The sequence below is a fragment of the Carcharodon carcharias genome, chromosome 12 (assembly GCF_017639515.1).
Source record: "Carcharodon carcharias isolate sCarCar2 chromosome 12, sCarCar2.pri, whole genome shotgun sequence".
Lineage (NCBI taxonomy): Eukaryota > Metazoa > Chordata > Chondrichthyes > Lamniformes > Lamnidae > Carcharodon > Carcharodon carcharias.
In genome coordinates this window covers 36793046-36818589 of record NC_054478.1, presented here as the reverse complement: position 1 = coordinate 36818589, position 25544 = coordinate 36793046, and the positions used below count along the sequence as shown (strand labels likewise).

Sequence of the window (25544 nt, the reverse complement as noted above, 5' to 3'; positions counted from 1 at the left end):
CTCGACCATAACCCTCTGCTTCCTGCCACTCAGTCAATTCTGGATCCAATTTGCCAAATTGCCTTGGATCCCATGGGCTCTTACCTTCATTATCAGTCTCCCATGCCGGACCTTACCAAAAGCCTTGCTAAAGTCCAAGTAGGCTACGTCAAATGCATTGCCCTCATCTACACATCTGGTCACTTCTTCAAAAAATTCAATCGAATTGGTCAGACATCACCTCCCCTTAACAAAACCATGCTGACTGTCCTTTTTTAATCCCTGCCTCTCCAACTGTAGATTAATTCTGTCTCTCAGAATTGCTTCCAATAGTTTCCCCACCACTGGAGGTTAGACTGACTGGCCTGTGGTTCCCTGGTTTATCCCTTCCTCCCTTGTGGAATAATGGTACCACATTGGCTGTCCTTCAGCACCTCTCCTGTGGTCAGAGAGGTATTGAAAATTATTGTCAGTGCCCCTGCTATCACCTCCCTGGCCTCACTCAACAGCATGGGATACATTTCATCCGGGCCTGGAGATTTACCTACTTTTAAGCCTACCAAATCAGTTAGAACCTCCTCCCTTTCTATGCTAATTTCTTTATTATATCTGCCTGATTTCCATACCCACGTCATCCCTTTCACTTGTCAACACCAACACAAAAAAGTATTCATTTAGAGCCCTATCTACTTCCTCCGGCTCCACACGCAAATTACCACTATGGTTCTTAATGGGCCCTATTCTTTCCCAAGTTATCTTCTTACTGTTAATGTACTTGTAAAATAACTTTAGATTTTCCTTTATTTTACCTGCCAATGTTTTTTCATACCCCTTTTTGCTCTCCTAATTTCCTTTTTATGTTCCCCTCTACACATTCTATACTCCTCTAGGGCTTCTGTTGTTTTCTGCCCTTGTTATCTGCTATAAGCCTTCCTTTTTCTCTTTATCCAATCCTGTATATCCCTTGACATCCAGGGTTCCCTGGGTTTGTTGGTCCCACCCTTTGTCTTTACTGCAATATGTTGGCCCTGTACTCTCCCTATTTGCTTCTTGAATGAGTCTGAAATGTATCTGCTCTCAATCATATCTGGCCAAATCATATTTGATCTTATTAAAAATCAGCCTTCCCCAATTTAGAACTCTGGTTCCTGGACCATCCTTGTCCTTTTCCATAACAACCTTAAATCTAACAGAGTTATGATCCCTATCTGCAAAATGCTCCCCCACCGATACCTCTACCACTTGCCCAGCTTCATTCCCTAAAATTAAGCCCAGGACCACCCTCTCTCTTGATGGACCTTCTACATACGGGCTTAAAAAGCTCTCCTGGATGCATTTTAAGAATCCCACTTCCTCTAAATCTATCACTCTATGACTAAGCCAGTTAATGTCAGAAAAGGCAGGAAAGTGGGTTTGAGGATTATCAGATCAGCCCTGATCTTATTGAATGGTGGAGCAGACTCAATGGTTCAAATGGGCTACTTGTGCTCCGTCTTATGGTCTTAGATTGCCACAGGATGCATTCTGCTTGGTAGTCCACAGAACGACACACTCTCCTCTTTGCTGACCACACTAGCTGCAGATCTTTGTCTCAGAGACCTCTCTCTATCTGAGATTTCAGGCAGAAAAAAATCTGCCCACAGTCGTTTTTCACTTGCTCTTTGTCGCTCTTGACTTGGGCCCCTCTGCCCCCAGGCTTGTTGCTGGGCAGAATTCCTATGACTCTCTTCACTACCTCATTTTATCTTGAATTAAAGAGACATTCCCAAAACATAGTTTTATAAAACTTTGCATTGGTAACATAATTTGCACTCAGGACTACCGAGTTATAACGTCTCTTTAATTACTTTGCCTAGCCAAAAATGAATATGAAACGCTTTAGGACGTCCTGAGCTTTGATCAGACAACTCCTTTCCTTTATAAAGGGAATAAATTTAGCCTCGATACCGTAATAGATTATTGATGACACGGGGCAAAAATATTGCGGTTCTGCAGACAAATTTCAGGGAGCTCCGCTGTTGAGCTACTAAGCACCTTTTTCATTGATCAGCTGTCATGATCTTTAATTACTCCACCAGACTGTGGTTTGTACAATATAGGAGTAGAAATATACCGATGGTAGGCAGTGGCCGGAAATCAGTCTTCAGAACACAGCACTAACCGGCGACACCTTCGTTGGGGAAAGAGCTTAGCTTGGCAACCACCATATGGAGAAAAATAAAGCCGCTGGCGCGGAATCCTTGAAACCTGCCCCATCGAAAGGGGCATTTGATACACTGGTGACAAATCGTGCAACCAGAAAATAAAACCTTAACTCGTGAATACTTTGCTCAGCACAATCACTGCCTCGTGGAATAAATCTTGTGTTTATCGACACGGCGGGGGTGGGGGGGGGGGGGAAACGAACCATAAAATGATGGAAACACTAGCAAGTCAGACAGCGTCCGCAAAGAAAGGGGGAAACAATTGGAGGTTTCAAATCGATCCTTCCCTCAGATTCTCCTCCCCTCCAAAAAAGAAAGACAAACCCAAACCGGCATGTTAGTAAAAAGCTGAAAATTTGCATTGACTTCGGAGGGGGGGTGGGGAGAAAAGAGAGAGATATGCAATACAAATCCTTAAGGAAATCCTTGTGATGGATCAAACCAAACCGCCGCCTCCAAGCTGAGCAGCATCAAGGACGTTTTAAAAAGCCGATAACGATTCAAAAAAAAATGCTGAGAATTCACAGCAGGCGCCTGAGAATGGGAGAGGAGAATTTAAAACAGAAAATATGCCCACAATATTGACTAGCATCTCAGATTTCTAAATTTATAAACATACATAAAAATATATATAAAGAAAATTACCGGTTGCGTATATATAATCGGAATTCGCCAATATTTAAAACCCAGAGCGCAGGCTACACCTACCTGAGCAGGGCCCGCTCACTCCTACAGTCACTCAGGTGTCACACAAGCGCCCTTATTTAATCCCGCCCACCGCCCTTTGCCCTCTGACCCCCCAGTGACCTCCCACCTCCACCGTCACTCGGTGAGCAACGCCTCCCTCTCCCCCCGGAGCACTCTGGGTAATCTCCGTCTTGGCACATGCGCAGTGCACCGGGTATTTTCAGCTGCAGGTTTTTTTTCTCCTCTCGTTCTCTCTTGCCCCTCTCCCTCTCTGCTTCTGTCTATCTCTCTCTCCCTTCCAACCCCCCTCCCTCTCTCTGTGTTTCTGTGTAAAGCTCCCGCAAAGTCTCCAGAAATAAAACCGCCGTTTCTCTTTTTTTGTTATTATGAGTCCACATTCCCAACCGGATACATCCCGAGCGTCTGAAAAACTTCCTGGATACCTCCCTTAACAACCAGCCGACCTCCCGGGCCTGGCCAGCAGCCTTTTAAGTGCCATTTCAGCCCTTTATTACCCTTTGTTTTTGACTTTTTTTGAAACGAAAGCTTTGGAGAGGGGAGAGTTGAAGGTAAGTGGTTGCAAAGCAATTCCAGCCTCATTTTTTATAAAAAAGAAAGATCCTATTTTAAATTAAGTGTAAATTTTACACTGTAATATATAAATATTTCTCTGTGTTAATAATGCAGTCTTATTGGAGTTGGGAGTTTGGGGTTAATTTTTTCATGTATATTTCGGAGAAGAGGGACGTTGTTGGCTCTTGAAAATGGGGTTTAATCTGGTTTAAAGGCTTCTATTTATCCGCCCCCTCTTTGCTGCTGCTGCTGATGATGATGATGCTACGTTGCAGGCCACGGCCATGCGTGACTGCTGTTTACAACAGTCCAACTTCAGCTCTTGTGGGTACCAACCCCGCAGTAATAAGAACGGTTGTTCTATCCTGATGCAAAAATGTGTTCACGTTTGGAATATCTGGAGGAGGTTTGCAGTAGGATCTGCAATTTGGTATGCGTTTTTCCTCTGTATTAAAAATGTGAATCGACTGGTAGTTAAGATACCGTCATGTTTGTGATTTTTCATATTTTGTATATTTATAGGCCCAGTAGGATGTGGATTACAATACATAGAATTTCAACCCTAAAGAAGCATCTGGAGTTGAAGGATTTAAACATTAAGCAGTTTTGTCATCTCTCACTCCAGTATTACATTTTTATTACAAAACTCCAGGGATTTAATGTTTAAAAAATCTAAATGCTCAGAATGCTAGAGCTGATGTACATGGTGACTTACTGTGTGGATATATATTATCATTTCACAGTGTAATTGTTTAGATGATACCTTAATATGAAAATGCTTTTTCTCGGAAAAGGAAAGATTCTGATACTATGTATATTTTTTAACCTAAAAACTTTTATAGCATTTTCAAACATTTGTGAGCAGAGATGTACGTTGAATTTATATGTTAAACATATAGCAGCAAGTGATTTAATAGTTTGCAATTTTAATTTAATGTTCTGTGCTTTTTTTTGTTTTGTAATTAGAATAATTTCAGGAGACATTTTTATAGAAGTTGCTGAAAATATTAGTCATTTTAACAGTGTGCTTAAGTACTGTTAATTCAAAGTTATAGAATCTCTTTCCCTGGTCCTTTTGTGGGCCTACATTAAACTATATACTAAACTTTTCTATATTTGTTTGATTTTTGCATATTTTATTCTCCCTGTTTTCATTTTATATGATCCCTATTAGACTGATTTTTCTCCTCCTGGGAGGGGGTAGTGGTTGTGTTGGGGAGGTAAGGTCTCTTCGGCGTTGAGGTAGCTCCAAGATGGCCGGAAGCTTGAAATAAATTGAACCTTTGGTGTTAAGTTTGACAATCTGTTACTAGAATCAATTAGATCTGCATCATCCCAGGTTATTGTTAATTTGACCAGCCAACCTGGTTTATTCATGGTTCCTAAAGGATTGGACCTATCATTGGGTCCTGGGATTCTTCCCACTTAGCAGCAAATAACCCAGTGTGAAATAGCCCAATGGGCAAAGTGGTCCTTGTTAAATGAACACTTGTTGGAAAGCTGCAACTTTTTAGCTAGTTAAACAGTACCTTTGTGTGCATCTGCACGTTAATTCATTGGTGTTAAGTAAATGGGATGTGTATCTGAGGTGAGCATATTGGGCACACAGAAGCCTGGCAGGTTGGTCTAAATTTCCCAATGGCTTGATTTGGAGACTGTTCAGTATGATTTCTTAGTGTGTTGAGGTTTTGTTGACCGTTTCAAATGAATGGGTAATATTTGATCTATACTAGTCTTGGTAAATAAATTATATAGAATGCTTGAAGTCTTTACATAATGTTGCAGAACTGTTTGGCAATTTTCCAGTAAATATCTTGAGTATATATTGTAATTTCACTTTCATAATTATAAAATTTGAAGTGGAAGATTGGAAATTTATGCAGATTTTAGAACTTTGTTTTCAAAGTCACAATGTGCCTTGGAAAAAGTATTGCAACAGTGCTGCTGTTGTAGCCTCTTTCATTATAGCATTGCTACCTACAGATAGGGTATTCAAAATATGTTACTACTGTTTTCATTTTAATAAATGCCCTGATTGTTATTTTACAATCGTTCTCCGATATGCATTATGATTGGTATATGCTATCTTCGGTGAAATGAAGATGCTTGATAGCTGATGCTATAGCCCTTGACTGCAAAGATACTGAGAAAATGTATCCCTTGGCTGGGAAACCTAGAACACGAGATCACAGTTTTAGAATAAGGGGTTGGCCATTTAGGACCGAAATGTGGAACGGTTTCTTCACTCAGGTTTGTTAAGTTTTGGAATTCTCTGCTCAGGGAGCTGTTGTTGCTCAGTCATTCAATATATTCAAGACAGAGGTTGATAGGTTTTTTGGTATTAAGGAAATTAAGCATTGTGGAGATGGATCTTGTTGACTGGTTGGACAAGATTGAAGGCCCAAATAGCCTGCTCCAAATGTGTGTTCTTATGTATGCATCTTCCTTACTTAGCTCATGTTGTATATTTACAAATGGAACTTTCACTGGATTGATTGAGGCAGTATTCATTGACAAATATGGCTATGTTTTATTTAGTTGCTACGGAGATACTGCATTCAGGGAATTTCATCAAAAACTTTTCTATAAAAAAATGTGCATTTGACACAATTGTGCAACACTGATGTGACTTACAGCATTTATATAGATGACTTATTGGTGTAATTGCTCTAATTAATAATAGAGGTACAGTGTAAGATTTTGTATGAAGCCTTTTACTTGAAAAAAATCAGTTGGCTATCAAATAAGTTAGGTACCTATATTTTTATTTTGGAATTTGTGTTTTGATACAATCTTTTCTGGGAAGTTCATTACACCCCTGTTTGTGCCTAAATTCTCTACACAGTTTGAATTGCTTGGTTATGTTGAGTTGTTAATTGGCTGTGTGTTGAGAATTTTCAAAAGTTTCTTCTGATTTGTGCTACAAGGAGCAGGCCTGGCAGCATCTGTGGAGCGAAACAGTTGGTGTTTCAGATTGCTAACCTTTCGTCAGATCTGAAATAGTTAGAGATATAACAGAATTTAAGCAAGTGCAGGAGCGGGGTAAGAGGGAGAGGGAAAGAACAAAAGGAAAGGACTGTGATCAGGTGGAAGGCAGTGACAAAAGGGATGACAGTGCAAGGCAAAGGAGATGTTCATGGGACAAGGAAAGAAACAAAAGATTGGTCTAGAGGAGGTGTAAATGGGAGTAGCAGAATCATCATTAACAGCGGCTGTCCTAAAAAAATGGGAGCAGAAGTTATGACCTGAAATTGTTGAATTCTTGTTGAGCCTGGAAGTGCCTAATCAAAACATGAGGTGCTGTTCATCGTGCTTATGTTGAGGACAGAGAGGTCAAAGTGGAGAATTAAAATGCCAAGTAACCATAACCTCTCACTCCATACACACAGACAGAACAGAGGTGTTCCACAGGGCAGTCATCTAATCTGAATATCATCTCAGTGTAGAAGAGACCCCATCATGAGCAGCAAATACAACATACTAAATTGAAAGATGTCAAGTAAATTGCTGATTTACCCAAAGGGAGCGTTTGGAGAACTGGACGATGGCAATGGAGGAGGTGAAAGGGCATATTTTGCACCTCGTCCACTTGCATGGGAAGGTTCTATGATGAAGAAAGTTTGTTCCATCTCTTTCACCCCTTCTCCTCCCTCCCAGAACCTTAATAGGATTTTCATTGTGCTCACCTTCCACCTCATCCACTTTCATATCCTCCAGGGTATCTGGCACCTCCAACGTGATGCCACCACCAAACTCATGTTTCCTTCCCCTCCCCATTAAGCATCTCAATGAGGCCACCCCCTCTGTTATACTGTGGTTCACTCACTTGCGTATCTCATCCATCCCCTCCCCGTGGTATCTTCCAATGTAAGGTCTGGTGGTGGTTTACAAATTTACAGGTTCTGTGAACTAACGAACTCAACTTGAGAGGTGTTTTCCACAACAAAATTGAGAGAATTGAGAACTGTGTTAAAGGATCAATAAACCCTCGGTAACTGTTCTGGCTCAAGCTCCAACCAAAAACCATATGAAATTCATAAGATTGTGCAAAATCGCTAAGAATTGTTCTGCAGCTAATGCTTCAAGAAAGTTGATGAATATCTTAGTACGATTGCCGAATTAATTGCTTCTAGTTGATAACATAATGGGTATGCTTGTTAGGATTTTTTTGGCTAGTTTTTTAAAAAAAGGTGGTGGGCTTTTTCCAAATAATGCACAATTAGCTGGAAGAGCAATGGAAATTGCCTCAACTGCTAGCACATTTTGCATGTATACCTGCTTAATGTGGCTGTTGGAGAAAATAATTTTATGGTGCAAAGCATCTGGGTGGCCTCCCAAACACTCTGTGAAAAATTTCAGCCATTTTCAATGCTTTGGCGAAGACACTGAAGCAACTGAAAATAAATATGATTATAAATCAGGGTTCATTTTATCTGTGGGAGCAGGGAATGTTGGCTTTCTTCCACATGGAGGAAACTATTAAACTGTAAAGTGCTGAAACTGGTGCATTTAACTTTAGAGCAAGGCCTGTTAAATTACCTGCTTCTGTGGCGAACATGAAGTGCACCAGTACAACATATGTCTGTTCGGTCGAGTTGTTCAATTTTTAAGAATAGAGGCTTGACATATGAAATGAAATATTTTCATTGTGACAGCACAAAACTGACCAATTTTTTTAAGATGTGCTCACTGAATGATGCAAGTTGAGTTACTTTTTGTGCTTAAAGATCCAGGGTTACAGTTTAATCTGGCTCCTGTGCAATACACAGTGGAATCCAACAGTCCCCCAAATGCATTGTTAACCTGAATACAGAATTCTATGTACTTTACAATATTGCTGTTTTATTGATATAAAGTAGGCTGTAATTTGTTTATTCATGGAGTGTTCCAGACAGCCTAAACCTGAGATACTAGATAGGAAGGTCTGTGTACATACGCATTTGAAAGAGAGTAATAAGCAAGTTAATTTCAGACTCTTCATGTTGAGTTTGATCATTTCTATGATAGAAATGGTAAGAAATACATGAAGTAGCATGATAGTTTAAATTCTGGTTTAGATACCTTTTTGACAGCTAATGTGGAAGAATTTTGTTCTTTAGTGTTACTAAGTACCAAAATCAAATCCAAATCTACAGTGTTGAATATTCAGTTTTTTAATTGTAATTTTGTTGTTGTACTTCCTGTTGTACAAGCAGTGTTGTAAAGTAGAAACTGCTGATTTAACCACAGGTTAGCCACATGCACTGATATTAGTAGAAAACACTTTGCATACACTCCCAAGATAAGTAAACGTGATTTACTTAGCAAACCTCGACTACCATTCAGAAACAAGAAAGCAAAGCACTCTCACATGCACACTTTATTGTCTCACCATTTTACCAACAAACACCAGAAAACTGAATGTACACATGCGCTGTGGAAGTGAGTGTTGAGATCATATGCCTAACAATGGTCTCTCTTACTCATTCTTCAATTTCCTTATCAGTACTTATCAATTAACAACATCTGGATTTACAATTAGCCAAATGTGTCTAATGGTTAATGTATTGGACAACATGCCCTAGGAGCACCTAATCCCATAAATTCAGAACCAATCTGCAATCTTTGTTACTTTGAACTTGGATCAGAATTTGCAATTAGGGTTAGTGTAATTGACTGGTCCTATTTTGAGCGAGTATTTGCTTGTCTGGACAAAATTCTGACTTCTACACACAAAATTTAATAGAAATTACAACATGAACACTTGCCCTTTAGTCCAACCAGTCAGCATTGGTGTTTATTCTCCACATGAGTAGTTAATCTTCAGCTTGCATGTGCACCTTGTCATAGGTTTTGTAAAAGTCCATGTATACCAGATCAACTGCATGTCCCCCATCCTTCATATCAGATATAGCCTTAAATAATTCTATTAGGTTTGTCAAGCACCATCTTCCTTTTTTAAATCCATATTGGCTGTTTCTAATTATTTTCTCCATCATCTGGACATTTTGTAATTTTATCTTTAATTAAAGATTCTAATATTCCCCTATCACAGATGTTAAACCAACTGGCCTATAATTACCCTGGCTTTTTCTGTCTCTCTTTTTGAAAATGGATACGAGATTGCCCACTCTCCAGTCCTCAAGCCTTAGTGGAACACTAAAGTATATAATTTCTAGAATCTCTGCTATTTCTTCCTCAGGAAGAAGTGTTCCTTCAGTTCCAGGAATTTTTCCTCCATTGGTTTACTATATTTTTAAAATATAATTCTCATCTTTTAACACATCCCTACTGTGCTTGTCTTTTGTAAATGCTGAAACAAAATACTTAAGTAGTCTGTTGATTTCCATTTATCCTTAAGTTAACTCACTATTTTTACTTTCAGGATCTCCCAAATATTACTTGATGATGTTCTTCCTGATATATTTGTGAAATACTTTACTGTTTTATGCTATTTTCTTGAATTACCCTCCTCAAGCTCCTTTTTTATTTCTCATCTTTCAGTTCCTTGATACCTGTAGGTCCCTTATGTTTCCTTCTTCAATTTTAGTTTGTGCCTGAGTTCTTTTGCCATAGCACTTAGAAACTTAAAACAGTCTCCCTATCTAATAGTCTTAAAATTGGCACTAGGCCATTCAGAAATTAAATTGGGAAGCATTTTTTCACAAAAGGCCTGTGGATGCTACGTCATTTGAAGCTTTCAAGACTCGAGGTGGTTTATTTTTGTTTTGTTAGGTAAAGGTATGCAGGAAAATTGAATTGAGGTGCAGATGAGCCTTGATTTTTTTTTGAGACATATTGTTATGTTGACAATTTGATCAAAATCTTCAAATCTGATCTCTTCAAGATTCAGCAAATAGCTAGAGTCAAATCAAGAACATTTTGTTTTTAACAAGGATGTAATGGAGATTTCCAATGCATTTGGGGCATCTTTACAAATGTCACATAAAATTACCTGATTTTGTTTTTTTACTTTTTCCCACTTTGATAAGTTACTTGATAGCACAAATGTCACGGGGTGGGCGAAACTAACAGTTAGTGTTGTGTTAGTCTTGTACTTCTTGATTCTACTTTCAAATCCGGTTCAGACTGCTGGAATGGAAATCTTTGTGAGGAAGATCAGTCTGTTTCGACCTGCAATACGTTCTGTGCAGGCATGGACTAGGGGGTCTACAGAATGGCCATTAAGGGAAATGGAAATACAACACAGCATTTCCTATTGAAGGGTCATGAGGACTCGAAAAGTCAACTCTTTTCTTCTCCGCCGATGCTGCCAGACCTGCTGAGTTTTTCCAGGTAATTCTGTTCTTGTACAACGTTTCATTGCAGGTATTACGAATGAGAGGTATTGTGAGGGAAGAATAGAGGAGACCTTATTCTGGATCTGGTTGTGATATACCTATCACTTATGATGTACCTGTGAAATTGATAAGCTGATAGATTTTTAGACTCTTGGGGAATTGAGAGATATGGGGATTGGGTGGGAAAATTGAGTTGTGATTGAAGGTCAACCATGATCTTATTGCATGGCAGAGCAGACTTGAGGGGCTGTATGACCTCCTCCTGCTCCCAATGTTTCCTCTAAGCTGTACAGCCATGCAACAAACCGGAAGTCCCAACACAGGACGTGCACAAGTCCACCTCTTGAAATTAACGTGCACCACAGCTGCACAAAAAAAATTAAAGGGGCCACATACTTGAATCTCACACGCATTCAAAAAAAAATTAGCGGGAATGTTGCCTGCTCCTATTTCATATGTCCTTATGTTTGAACCTGCTTAAAGCTGACAAATAACATTTCTCATGTTGATCAACTCAAACATTTTTTGTAAACCAAAGATTTAATCAAGAAACAGAGCACCTTTTATCTGATAATTATTTTGAAAGCTGAAAATTAAATGTTGAAAAGGTTTTTCAAAATTTAGGAAGGCTTTTCTTAATGCCATAAGTTTTGGTGTTTCAAGCTGAAGGTTTGCTGAGGAAATGCTGATTTTGTTGATTTTTTTTCTCCATTGCATTTTCATATAATTAAGTTTTTATTGGATTTGTTCTGAAAGCTTGATCAGAATTTAATTTATTCAAACGTGTTCTATACTAGTTTTAAAGTATGATTTATGTTTGTTTTTGAGATGAATTATCTTTTCAGCGAGCAGTTTTATGTGAAATGTACCGTAGCCAGTAAACTACATTGTGTAATTTTGCAGGGATATTCCATGTAAGCCTTGTAAATTAAACTTGATTTGGAATGCAACTGAGGTGTGGTCTAGACCATAGCCATTGTGCTGCAGATGTCCACTGTTGCCTACATAGTGGTTGTGAGTGGAATGTATTCAAAATAATTGGATAAAGGCGTAGTGGGTCTCTGAACCACTGTACTTTGTGATGGTTAAGTGGATATTGATTTAGAACAACCATTTATATTTTCCGGTTACTTGGCAAACCTTAATAAGACTGGAGTTCGTTGTGTTTAACATCATCCACACTTATTTCGTACTCTGAGATAACTCTTATTCTACTTCAGATGTAACTCTATTGGTTTAAACTTCTTCACCTCTGGACTATGTAGTGTCTCCAGCTATTAATTAAATTGCACAGTTTGTACTACCAATATATTTTATTAAACAGCACCAGGCGTATTTCTATGTACCCGAAGCATAAAGGGAGATACTTTCCAGGGTACCGTTACATGATAATAGATAATGATCTGGAAACAGGAAAAGGAAAACAGGAATTAGGAGGTGTTAGAAGTACAGACAAAGCAAAGTACCTTTTCGGAGATTATGGATGGCAAAGTGAGATGATGCAGAAGAGGTGCTGAGGGAGCTTGTTTGGATTTAGGAATGACCAATATAAAGTAGAGAGAATTGGAAGCAAGATGTAGGTCATCTAAGCGGAGGGTGTTTGAATTAACATGTGCTTTAGGAAACTGCGGAGTGGAGAAAAGGGTGAAGCTGTGGAGGAATCTGAAGGTGAGGTCAATGATCTTTGTAGATGAGGAAAAAAAGAGATAAAAACAAAAAACTGCGGATGCTGAAAATCCAAAACAAAACTGTTGAAGGGTCATGAGGACTTGAAACGTCAACTCTTTTCTTCTCTGCCGATGCTGCCAGACCTGCTGAGTTTTTCCAGGTAATTCTCTTTTTATTTTGAAAAAAATATAGAGCTTAAGAGTGGTGGAAAATGAAGCTGTATTTGTTGGGCTCCCCAGTTTCAAGTGATAAGGACGTAGATTAGGAGGTTTTTGGGACAGATAGGAAGAAGTAGAGAGAGGCAGGCAGTGGTTAAAATGAAATCAGTATGATAATTTATGGATGTGGGGGCAAAGGCAGAAAGTGAGTTTGGGTTCGAGCAATGCATAACAATATGGCACCTTCTGGCTTAAACCTGAGGTGGCAGCTGGAGGTTTTGCTGCAACCAAAGTAAACAGACCATTCGGCCTGATGTACTCATGCTGTTTATCCTCCACATAGGAAAATGGTTTTAATTCCATTAACCCATTCACCCTGCAACCATTTTTCCATCATTTGGCTTCTTGCTCAAATGTCATTCTTCGTATATGTGCCTTAACTGAATGATTGCATATTGTTTGGCCATGTTGCCAATCCAAATCCTCTCCTATCTGACACCTACATGTCAGGAGATAGTGAATAACAGCAAAGCACGGCAGATGCTGGAAATCTGAAATAAAAACAAAGCACTGGAAAAACAGCTCTGGCAGCATTTGCAGAGAAACAGAATTAACGTTTTGAGTCGAGTATGACTCTTCACAACAGAAGAACCATATTCAATTCAAAATGTTACCTCTGTTTCTCTCTCCACAGATACTGCCAGATCTGCTGAGTTTTTCCGGCACTTTGTTTTTATTTCTGACTCATTTTACTCTGCTGTAACCCAGGAGGCTGAAGATAATTTTACTGCCCCTATTGCTATCCTGTTTGGTATCAGTTAACTCAGTAGAAACAAGGAATGGAGCCCGGCATCTACCTAGAGTGTATGATTCAGCAGCTTGCTGAATAAATTTGCAGAACTGATGGAGGAATTGGAGGCCCTTCATGCATGGGCTTAGTCATTGAGTTGGCAGGTCATTGTACCGTGGGTGGCCATCGCAGCCAAGATCCAAAATATCATCCATCTCCTGGCAACCATTCACATACACTTCCAACAGGAACTGCTGAACAGTAAACGAGTCAGAACCCTGAAAGATTTTATCCTCAGCCAGATAGTGTGTGGAAACCAGTTATACCATTCTTACTGCTGTCCTGCTGAGAACTAACTGGGATTGAATCCTGGATTGTCTTTTTCTTCATGGCTTGATTCCTTATTACCAAATCAGCTGAGGCATCAGAAAGAAACTTTTTATGGGTTGACAACAAGCTTGCTTGAATAGTGGAGCAGGCTGGATGAGCTGTATGGTCCACTCCTGTTATGTTCTTGTATTCTAATAAGTGATAGAATGGTGGTACACTTCTCAATTTCCTTGCTGCAAAATGGCACCTCACCTCCAGCAAACTGGTGTGGAGATAACTTACAAAACCAACAGGAAACTGTACAGCCTAGGCTACAATCAATCCAAAAGCAAAATCGCTCCAACCTCAGCAATTGAGCTTTAGTATGCAGATGATGCTTGCTTGTGTGGATCACTCTGAAACTGAGTTCCAGGCCATTTGTCAACGACGACTCCAAAACATATGAGAAAATGGGCCTTTCACTAAACGCCCAGAAAACTAATGTTGTCTTCCAACCAACTCCCGCAATAAAGCAGCTTCCTCTTGCCACCACCCCGCCCCCCCCTCCTCGATTCATTAAGATCAACAGCAAGACCCCAGAAAATGTAGACCCATTTTCCGTATCTTTAAAGCCCCCTCGCAAGTAAGGCAGCATAGACAACAAAATTCATAATTTTTTCCAGTGTGTCAGCTCAGAGGTTGGCCAACTGAAGTAAAGCGTATTTGAGGTCATGGTTTATCAGGGAGCAGTAATCCCACGATCCCTGTGCTTTGAAGAATTAGACAACCGACAGCAGGCAAAGCACTGGAGAAGTACTACCAGTGGTGCCTTTGCAAGATCCTCCAAATATGGTGACAAGGCCGTCCAACAGCAGCATCCTCTTCCAAATCAACATATCCAGCATTGAGGTGCTAATCACTCAAAACCAGCTCTGCTGGGTGGAATATGTCTTTCATATGCCTGACACCAGATTAAAGCAACTACTCTACTCGGAACTTGGTTGTGGCAGGAGATTTCTGCCAATCAAACAACTTATCTGCTGGACCCTTTAAACAGTACCTGTTCTGCATGTGGCGGATGGTGCATTGGATTTATGTCATTAAAATATAATTCTCATAATATTATTGTGATTTATTGTAAAGGTAGGTTAATAGTAGGGTTTGGATAGTCTTTGTCTGTGGTGGATTTAATTTGAGTTGCAGACAGCTGGTCTGGAGGCTTTGAGTCATCAAAGAGAAGCTAGGTTTAAAATTTTAATTATATAAACATGGCTGAAGTTTTAGAATGTGAGGTGTAAGGAAAATTTGCATTTATAGATAAATTAGGGTACTTTGAATTTCAAAGAGATGGTAGGATATTACACCTAGGCAGAGGAAGCTAAGCCAAACAGTGTGTTTATTTTTCCCAAAGGTTACAGAGAATATGAATACTATGAAAAGATTTGTTATGAAAAAGGTAAAGCTCCAAAGACATAATGGAACAATGGAATTTGCATTAAAAAGGGAGAAATACGTATAAAGGAGTTGAGGTTATGTGTAAGAGGAGAAGGCATTCTAAGATCTTTAACAGGTGTGTAAAGCTTTCAGCCTCTGTGCATCAAGTTGCTGTCTACAGGACCAGAAAAACTCACTTTGAATTCCACTATCCAGGGTATTGTGTTGCCTTGCCTGGGTCTGTTTAAATCTATTTGTTTTACTGTTCCCGTTACGAGGTTGTAACTGGAAGCCAGATTAATTAGGGGGTTTAGGAGTTATTATAGTAGTAATTTGTAGACCTATGTATGTGCTTGAAATCTTTTCTTTAAATAGTAATTTAATTTTTTAAAAAACTCAAGTCATGGTAGTCTTATTACTTCTGAATTCAGGGCACGCATCTCGAAATAAAATAAAAATTGCAAAACAGTTAAGACTGCATGATCAAGTTTCCCTCATGGATTTGATCCGCCTGGCACACATCATCTGATGCGTCATAACACTTAGCAGGCAGCTCGAAACAGATTGAACAGGAGTGAAACAAGTCATCCTTGATTCAGAGATACTTCCTCAGAAGAAGATGATAAGATCTTTTTATTGCTAATGTAAGGAGGAGAAAAACTGGCCAGGGAATCTCATGCACTGTCCTGTGACTTGTACTAGAAACAGGCATGTGAATATTGAGTGAGGATAGAGTAAGGCTTGGTTATGGCTACCACCATCATAAATCCCCCTTTCCTGCTCCACCTATGCATTACCATGCTGATTGACACTCACTACCTATTATCTATGCTTACTTACTGCCTGGGATGGAAAGACCACTTATGCCTGTTGAACAATGTTCCAGTGTGAGTCAGCAGAGGAGGAACAGAGGAAACGAAGAGGTGGAATAGTATTGTAATTCACTTCAAATAGCATCTCTCAAAGCTGAATTTAACGTCACTTGTATTTACAGGACTGCGTAGATATTTCATAACATGCAAAATCACATTTCAAATGCGTAGAAAGATGTTCATTGTTGGATTTGAGTAGGCCGCAATAGAAATTTAAATCTGACAGTTTCTGTGAACCTCGTTCAAATCTAGTTACTTTTAAGTGTTTGGCTCAATGACTCACAGATGAAGGTTAATTTTAAATGGAAGAAAAATGCAAATTTTTATAAAAGAAAATTGTACAGCTTGCAACTGTTATCTTTCCTCATTTCTCTAACCTCAGATTCTTTTGTTTTATCTTGGTGAAATGAGATTCAGGAACTGACGTTAATTCTGTGCTACTCCCTGCATTGAACAGTATCGAACTAGCCCTGAAAAATGTATGTCACAGCAGCTTGTTGATGATTTTAGCTAACATTACATTGTGCCTGTAAGTTAACATGGAAAGCATTTTTATGTACTGAAATTAGAGTAACATGGTTTGGTACAGTATGTTAGCAGTATGTCCTTGGTATCTCAAGCATGAATTTGTTTCATGTTCATAAGATGATGATCTGACCAAAGCTACTTTCTTATGCACCAAATTGATAATGCACTTCATAATAAGCAATAAACATAAGTGTGGCAACGATTGCACTGTTTCCTTAATTTAGCCAACCAATTTTGTATCCATCTCTGGCAATCAACAAGATAAAAGTTAAGGTTAGACCAAAATTTGTATTCCACAATGAGTGTTATTTCACAGAAACATAGAAACTAGGAGCAGAACTAGGTCATTTGCCCTTTCGAGCCTGTTCCGCCATTCAATATGATCATGGCTGATCCTTTATCTCAACACAATAATCCCACTCTCTCCCCATATCCCTTGATGTCTTTAGAGCCTAGAAATCTATCTGTTTCCTTCTTAAATACATTCAGTGACTTGCCCTCCTCAGCCTTCCATGGTATAAAATTCCACAGGTTCACCACCCTCTGATTGAAGAAGCTTCTCCTCATCTCAGTCCTAAATGGCCTACCCCTTATCCTGAGACTGCGCCCCCTGAGACTTGACCGTGCCCCCCCCCACCCCAGCCAGAGGAAACATCATCCCTACACCCAGCCTGTCCAGAATTTTATACATTTTAATGAGGTACCCTCATTCTTCTTAAGTCCAGTGAATACAGGACCAGTTGACCCAATCCCCCCTCGTATGACAATCCTGTCATCCCAGGAATCAGTCTGGTGAACTTGCGCCGCACTCCCTCTATGGCAAATATATCCTTTCTTAGGCAAGGAGATGAAAACCGCACACAATAATCCTGGTGTGGTCTCACCAAGGCCCTGTACAGCTGCAGTAAGATATCCTTGCCCCTGTATTCAAGTCCTCTCGCAATGAAGGCCAGCGTACCATTTGCCACCTTCGCTGCTTGCTGCACCTGCATGCTTGCTTTCAGTGATTGGTGTATAAGGGCTAGCAGGCCCCTTTATACACCAACATTTCCCAATCTATCATCATTTAAATAAAACTCTGCTATCCTGCTTTTCTTACTGAAGTGAATAACTTCACACTTTTCCACGTTATACTGCATCTGCAATGTATCTGCCCACTCACTCAACTTGCCTAAATCGCCTTGAAGCCTCTTAACATCCTCCTCACCACTCACATTCCCACCAAGTTTCGTGTCGTCAGCAATCTCGGAAATATTACATTTGGCTCCCTCATCCAAGTCATTGATATATATTGTGAATAGCTCAGGCCCAAGCACTGATCCCTGCGGTGCCCCAATAGTTACCATTTGCCACTCTGAAAAAGAGCCAGTTCTTCCTACTTTGTTTCCTGTCTGCTGACCAATTCTTAATCCATGCTAATATATTACCCACAATCCCATGTGCTTTAATTTTACACACTAACCTGTTACTTGGGACTTTATCAACTGTTTTCTGAAAATCCAAATACACCACATCCACTGGTTCTCCCTAATCTATTCTGCTAGTTACATCCTCAAAAAAACTCCTCCAGGTTTGCAAGACATAATTTCCCTTCATTAAATCCATGTGGACTTTGAAGATAACAACAGGATTAAATAAAGTGTTTCGTTATCATATCCTTCATAATAGACTCTAGCATTTTACCCACTACTGATGTTAGGCTAACTGGTCTGTATTTCCCTATTTTCTCCCTCCCTCCTTTTTTAAATAGTGGGGCTATATTTGCCTCCCAAATTAAGGTATATCAACTTGTACCCTAGTGTAAAACTAATATTTCAATATGATAACCACACCGTTACTGTAATAACACTTAACATGCTTTATTACAAAGGTGCAGTATGAATTAACCCATGGAGTTTTAGGCCTTGCATAGGCAGCATTTTAATTTTCTGTGCTTTTTCTCTCAGTTTTATACTATTTCAAAAATGCAAAAAAAATACATTCCATAATTCTACTATTCTGGATTTATACTTGTAATGGGGAAATTTGCCAGTTTTTGGAACCATTCTCATAAAACTTTTCAGTACTGTCTAATGCCTAAACCTCCTTCGTAAAATGTGGCACCCAGAGTTGGGCGCAGTGCTCCAGTTGAGGCTGAACCAGTGTTTTATGCAAGTTTAACTTCCTTACTTTTGTACCCTTGCCCCTATTAATAAAGTCTAAGATGCTTTATTAATTGCTCTCTAAACCTGCCTTGCCACCTTCAATGGCTTAGGCACATATACACCCAGATGCACCCTTTACATTATCTGTCCGCATTCTTTCTACCAAAATGAATCAGTTCACACTTCTCGCATTAAATTTAGTCTCCCACTTTGCCCATTCCACCAAGTTGTCTATGTCCTTTTGAAGTTCTATACTATTCTCCTCACGGTTCACAATGCTTCAAATTTTTATATTGTCTGCAAATTTTGAAATTGTCCCCTGTACACCAAGATTTAGGTCATTTATAGATATCATGAAGAGCAGGGGTCCTAACACTGACCCCTGGCGAATTCCACAAGAAACCTCCCTCCAGTCTGAAAAACATCCATTAACCACTACTCTCTATTTCTATGATTCAACCAATTTTGTATCCATGTTTCTGTCTCCTTTATTCCATGAGGCCTAACTTTGCTCATGTTTTTTTGTGCAGCACTTCATAAAATGTCTTTTGGAGCTCCATGTGTGCCTCATCAACAGCATTACCCTCATCTACCCTCTGTTACCTCATTAAGTATCAAGCAAGTTAGTTAAATATGATTTGCCCTTAACAGAAGTAATTTTGTACTGATTATTCTTTGTTTTTTTCAGGGCAACTTGCTTAAAACCAAAGTTGACTGCATATTGTTTACAGTTGGTGAAACATGATTTTGATTTTGTCACTGCATGTAGATGCTTTGTCTTTCCTATCTTTGCATATTGGCCTAGCACTTAAAATTAGGTACAACGTAATTTGTTTATAACAGGTGACAGGCACATTGTTTTGTTTGCTATAAATTGCTGTTCATTTGTAATGTAACAGCAAAAATGAAACAAAGGCCATTATATTTTGGAATCTTCTAAATTAATGCTCAACTGCAAACTTTGATTTTGGTTATGACTAGGCAGTAGCAGCAGATATTAGGATAAGCTGTCAAAAAACTAACAGAAGCAAAATTCTTCGGATGTTGGAAATCTGAAATAAAAGCAAATGCTGTATATAATCAACAGGTCTGGCAGCATTTGTAATGAGAAAAACAGAATTTGTTTCACAACCTGAACCGTTAACTCTATTTCTGCCCCCATAGATATGCTGCCAGACCTGCTGAGTATTTCCATCATTTTCAGTTTTCATTATGTTATATAATAAATTAATAGATGCTAGAATTAAACTATCATAGGGCTTCTACTCTGTTTCTGGTTATGATGAGTAATAGCTTCAGAATAAATGTGTAGCAGCAGTGATTGGCAATTGGATATTATTATCTGTTGTTTTGGTTTTTTTTGCTCCAATTCAAACACTAATGTTTTAATTCATATAAATTGGCAGATTTGAACTGGGCATTAAATCTTCCAGGAAAATTCTTTCAACAGAATTAAAATTAAATGTGTATAAAGTATTTGCAAACTTGCAATCTCTGCCACCTAGATGGTCAAGGGCAACAGGTGCCTGGGACCACAACCTGTTAGTTTCCCTCTTGAGTCGCACACTATCCTGATTTGGAACTATATTGCCATTTCTTCATTCTTGTTGGGTCAAAATTCTGGAACTCTGTCTGAAAGCACACTGAGTATGATCACCATACAGATGACAATGGTTTAAGATGGCAACTTGCCACCACCTTCTCGAGGGCAATTAAGGATGGGCAGTAAATACAGGACTGGCCTTGCCAAAGACACCCACATGGCAGAAATGATTTTTTTTTTAAATTGTTTAATTGAGCAAGCGAAAAGACTTCAATTAACTCTCAAGGGTCCAACTTTATTCCAAAATCAGTCGTTCCGAACAGTATGACAAGGGATTTATTTACCAGCAGGCACCTACAAGCTTGTCTGGATATCGGTTCTTTGTAATCTTCCACCTGTACTAGATTATCTTATACATGGACAAGCTTGGCAGATTCAAGTTTTGAGTAAGGTTGATTTTTCTGTGGTTCCGTTTCTAAACAAATTGTGTAGGTAAAGTGGAATTTAGATGTTATCTAGAATTCCCAAGATGATAAGCAGCCAATTTAATGTGGCAGACATTTTTGTCTACTACAGGGGGCGTCCTTTTCAGCTGTGCAGTATTGTGGAATTTTAAATTGACACTAATTCAAATAATTCTTCAAATCTGCTCAAATTGAACAAATATGACTGACCCCCTGTCTCCTTCCTATTTACGCTCCTTCACTGACCCTCCTCCCCCGCCACCCCCACCCATCTACCTAAAGGTATTATTTGTCAGGCATCACATGGTGTTCTCTAGAATATATCAGTTTGTGATTTCATTGGAGTTTGAACATTGGCAAAATAGGGTTAGGCACTACCTGAGCTGAAAACACTGGCAGCCCATAACACCAGGTTTTGAAATATTGGTGGTTGCAGGTCTGCTGCTGGTCTGGTAGACATGAGAGCAGCTTGATATGATGAATTAAGTGTAAAATGGAAGAAAAATATTGCCCAACATTAAAGCCTCCTGGCTTGTGATTTTTCCTGTTATGTATTGATGCCAATACATGGAATATATTTGGTGACGATGCAAATAAAATTTCTGTCTACTTTTAAGCATATGTCAGTGTAAATGGGGGTTCTGGTACGATAAGTCACATATTCTGTCAAGCTAAGACTTTGTCATTAGACGTTCTTGGTATTTTTGTGTGCTCTGTGTTAGAAAATGGAGATGAGGGAGCTCAAATTTGGGTAGGTGAAACGAATGTATGAAGGCTTCTCTGAGTGACGTGGCTGTTTGGTTATTGGAAGATGATGCTGTCTGAATCTGGACTGCCAATTTTCTAGTTTTCCATTTACATTGTGCAGAAATAGGGATTTTGACCATTATCCAGCATTGCAACAAATTCAACTGCTTTTATATTAAAAGGTAGCGGCCTGCCCTGTCCAGTTTATTTCTGACTGCAGTGAGGTCTGGTTTGTATCCATTTTAGGATAGCTAAATTAACAAGGACATTTCTTGGCAGTGCATACAGAAATCCTTAATCTGCCTTCAAAATGCATCCACAATAGTTTTTTTTGGGTGGGGTTGGTGGTTGCAAGTAAACCCACTTTTTTTTTTTCAATTAGTTTCTGGCATTTGAATTGACTAGCTGGAAAATTATATGAAAATTATACTTTGTATTTTTCTGATGGACTGTCCTGCAACACACTATCTGTAGTATTCAGAAACAGTTCAGTCTTACTGCACCTATCTTTTTTATAGCAAAGAACTTGCATTTATATATCACCTTTCACGATCTAAGGACATCCCAAATACTTGACAGCCAACGAGGGGTACAAACAAGAGGGAAGAATATCATGAGCGTGTGTTTTTTGCTAAAATAAAATTAGAACAAGGGAGAATAGAAACCTGTATTTTTTTGGACTGTGAATGCAGCATAAATTTCAGCTAAAGTTGAATTAAATCAAGTGGTTACTTGATCATATTTTGAATTGTACACTCCATATTCATGCAATAGTATTGCAAATTTCAGAGGCATCTAGAGAGCTCAGTGTGCAAGACTACTTTACCCATCTAGTATCAGATTATTTACATGGGGGTTTGGTTGGTAATATCCAAAAGGAATATGGGGTGTGGATTTCCCAATTGGTAGCATACTATGTTATTGTAAGGTTTCAGTAAAGTGTTATGGGTGTCTGAACTTTTCATATTCTTCCCATTTAAACCCAAAACTGCAGTAAAAGCTATTATACCCTTAGTCCTTCCAAATTTGGGTCGGGCTTGGATATTCCAATTCCTGGCCTGCCTCCTATCGTGTATCGTCTGTAGTCCTGAGCTCATGCAAAGTTCTGCTGCATGCATCTTAATTAGCACCAAATCCTGTTCACACATCATCACTCTGCTCCCAGCATTGACTGCAAAATTCTCACCCCTGTTTTCAAATTCCTCCATGGCCTCATCCATCCAGATCTCTAAATTCTCCCAGCCCTACAACTTTCCTAGATATCTGCACTTGTCCAATTCTAGCCTCTTGCATATCTCCAATTTTCATTGCTCCACCATTGGTAGCTGTACCTTCAGCTGCCTAGTTCTGGGATTTCCTCCATAAATCTCTTTGCTTCTCTAACTCACCTTTTAATACGCTCCTTACAACCTACCTTTTTGGCTAAACTTTTGGTCACTTGGTCTAATAACCTTATGTTATTGCATTGCAAGTTATAGATTGGTGCACAGTGGCAGCAGTGTGCACTATGAAGGAGGGAATGAATGTTTGTGGAGGATGGAGCACCAATCAAGTGGGATGCTTTGTCCAGAACAATGTCAAACTTCTTGGGTGGTATTGAGAGATTTGAAAACAAGGATAAGAATTTTAAAATCAAAGTGTTGCTTAATCGTTTACTAATGTAGATTAGCAAGCACAGGGGTGATGGGCGAACAGGGCTTGGTGTGAGTTAGGACAAAGGCAGTATAGTTTTGAATTATTTCAAATTTAAGCTAGTTAGAGTGTGGGACACCACCAGGAGTGAGCGAGAAGAATCAAGTTTGGAGGTAACAAAGGCATGGATGAGAGTTTCAGCAAGAAATTAGCTGAGGCAAGGATGGAGTTAGATGTCGTGGAAATAAGCAATCTTAGTGATGACACAGATGTGTGGTTGGATGTTCATCTTGGAATCAAATAAAAGCTGAGAAGCTGAGAAATTCTTATTCTAAAGCTGATTCAGCTTTAACCATTTGTCAGGAAGAGGGATGGATTTCGTGGCTAGGGAACAGAGCTAGTGGCAAGGACCCAATATTTAGTTGGGGCAATTTCTGCTCATCCTGTACTGGATGTCGGACAGGCAGGCTGACAATTTGGAGAAGTTAGGAGAGATGGTATACCTGTAGAAACTGTCAGCTTTTATGTACCAAAGGCCAGCATTTAAACGAGAATTAGGAGGGTTCCAGGGTAGATCCTTGGGGAACAGATTACTGTATAGAAGCAAGAATAGACAATACTAGATATTGATCAATTGCTGGAATCAGACCAATCTGTCCCGTCATTCTATCATCTTGCAACTTGAACAATTTCATTAAAGCATTTCTAGTTCACTTTTCTTTTTTTAACCTCTCTGCATTTGAAGATTGTGACTCATACTATGAGTCACTCTCTGGTATCTCTATGCCTGTGACCCTGGAGAGTGAGTGACTGCAGAATGTTCAACCATTTCCCCTTGGCCGTTATTACTGATCCTGTCCTTGACCAACATGCACAATAACTTAAACCAGTGGCAGTCATGCCTGCTTGACTAATGCGAAAGTGTTTTCCCTTGCCTAAGCTAGAGAAGTAGGCCATTTGAAATCAGCTAAGTCCTAAGTGCAGCCCAGTGATTGAATCTTGGATCCACCAGATCTCCATGCTCAAAGCCCCACTAGAGTGTGGGTGTACCGACACCACAGAGACCGCAGTGGTTCAAGAAGGCAGCTCACCACCACCACCACCTCAAGGGAAATTAGGGATGGACAATAAATGCTGGACTAGCCAGCCACATCCCGTAAATGATTTTTTAAAAAATAACCACTGAACCATGGAAAAATTAATTTTCAAATTTACATTTCTTCCTATGTATATGAAGATAATTTGAAAATGCATGTGATGGTGGTGACAAAATTTGTTACAAATTGAGATATCTAGAACCCTTGCCACAATGGACTTTTTGCGATAAGTGAAAACGAAAGAAAATTATTGACATTGTGGCCATGAATTTTCTCAGTGCAAGAGTGAGATAATGTCCATGTTGACATTGTTTTATGCAAGTACGCTTACCAACTTCTCCACCATATTCTACTTTAATACCATTCCATGTTCATCTCAAGCAGCGCAAACAATCCAAAGTGGAACTTTATGGTGGTAGATATCTTAAACAAAACCAAAACCATTTATTAGGTAGGGTGACCAAAAACTTGGTTAAGGAGGTTGGTTTTTAGGAGGGTATTGAAGAGAGACAGGGAAGAGGAAAAGTGCAGGGGTTGCGGGGGAGCTCACGAGGGTGGGACCCAAGTGGCTGAATGCTACTTGGTGAGGTAAGGAATATGGACAGCGGAGCTATGGATGAGCGCAAATTAATGGAGACTTGAGGTCCTTCCAGATGCAATTAATTGCATGCTTTTGAAGTGGCAAAGGCAGGCAAGAAGTGCCATTGCTAAAGATGTTCTGGCTACAGCTGGATAGATAAGTGTCGAGCCAAGAGAGGATAGTCCCACCAAGCTGGAACCGGCTGCATGTCAAAGGCTGCAGTGAGGTCCAGGAGGGATGCACTATTGCATTTTTAAAAATCGTTGTCATTTCTGCCTTTGGGGGTCCCTTTTGATGCTGCAGCAGGTGTTGAACCTGGTCAAGATTCAAACTGGAGTTGTGGGAAAGATGGACACAGACTTGGGGTGTGGCAGTAGGCTGAAGGACGTTGGAGAAGCGAAGCAGATTGGAAAAGGGATTATCGTTTTGACTTTATTTGTTCAAGGGATGTGGACATCACTGGCTAGGCCAGCAATTATTGTCCATCTCTACCTTGAGAAGGTGGTGGTGAGCTGTTGTCCTGTACCGCTGCAGCCCATGTGGTGCAGGTACATCCACAGTGCTGTTAGGAAAAGAGTTCCAAGACTTGGACCCAGCATCATGGAAGGAATGGCAATGCAGCTCTAAGTCAGGATGTTGGGTGACTTGAAGGGGACCTGTTATGATGTGGCACATGTGTGCCAGAGAGACCAAATCCACAAGGAAAACTTGGTTGCACTGTCACAACAGTTTTGCAATTTGTATTTATTCAGAGATGTGTGCACTGAATTTAGAAGTAATAAGTCCACTAAGACCTTTAGAGATTTTTAAAAATTAAATTAAAATATTATTATTAACAAAAGATGTCAAGCACAT

The 25544-nt window shown here is 39.5% G+C and overlaps 2 protein-coding genes across 10 annotated transcripts in view; one reads left to right on the top strand and one right to left on the bottom strand.

The window, feature by feature from the left end:
- orc4 (origin recognition complex, subunit 4) overlaps positions 1–2969 on the bottom strand; it is an 80064-nt gene extending 77095 nt beyond the window's left edge. For 2 of the 3 annotated variants that reach the window (XM_041201630.1, XM_041201632.1), the window contains exon 1: positions 2892–2969. The gene's annotated coding sequence lies outside the window, so the exon portion shown is untranslated. Of the gene's footprint in view, positions 1–2828 lie in introns of all 3 variants that reach the window. The other variant, XM_041201631.1, reaches the window with a different exon arrangement.
- Positions 2970–3071: 102 nt separating this feature from the next.
- Positions 3072–25544, top strand: part of LOC121284806 (methyl-CpG-binding domain protein 5-like) — a 261093-nt gene continuing 238620 nt past the window's right edge. For 5 of the 7 annotated variants that reach the window (XR_005944549.1, XR_005944548.1, XM_041200520.1 and 2 more), the window contains exon 1: positions 3072–3439. The gene's annotated coding sequence lies outside the window, so the exon portion shown is untranslated. Of the gene's footprint in view, positions 3440–3743; positions 3874–19158; positions 19249–25544 lie in introns of those variants that run through there. The other 2 variants (XM_041200516.1, XM_041200518.1) reach the window with 2 other exon arrangements.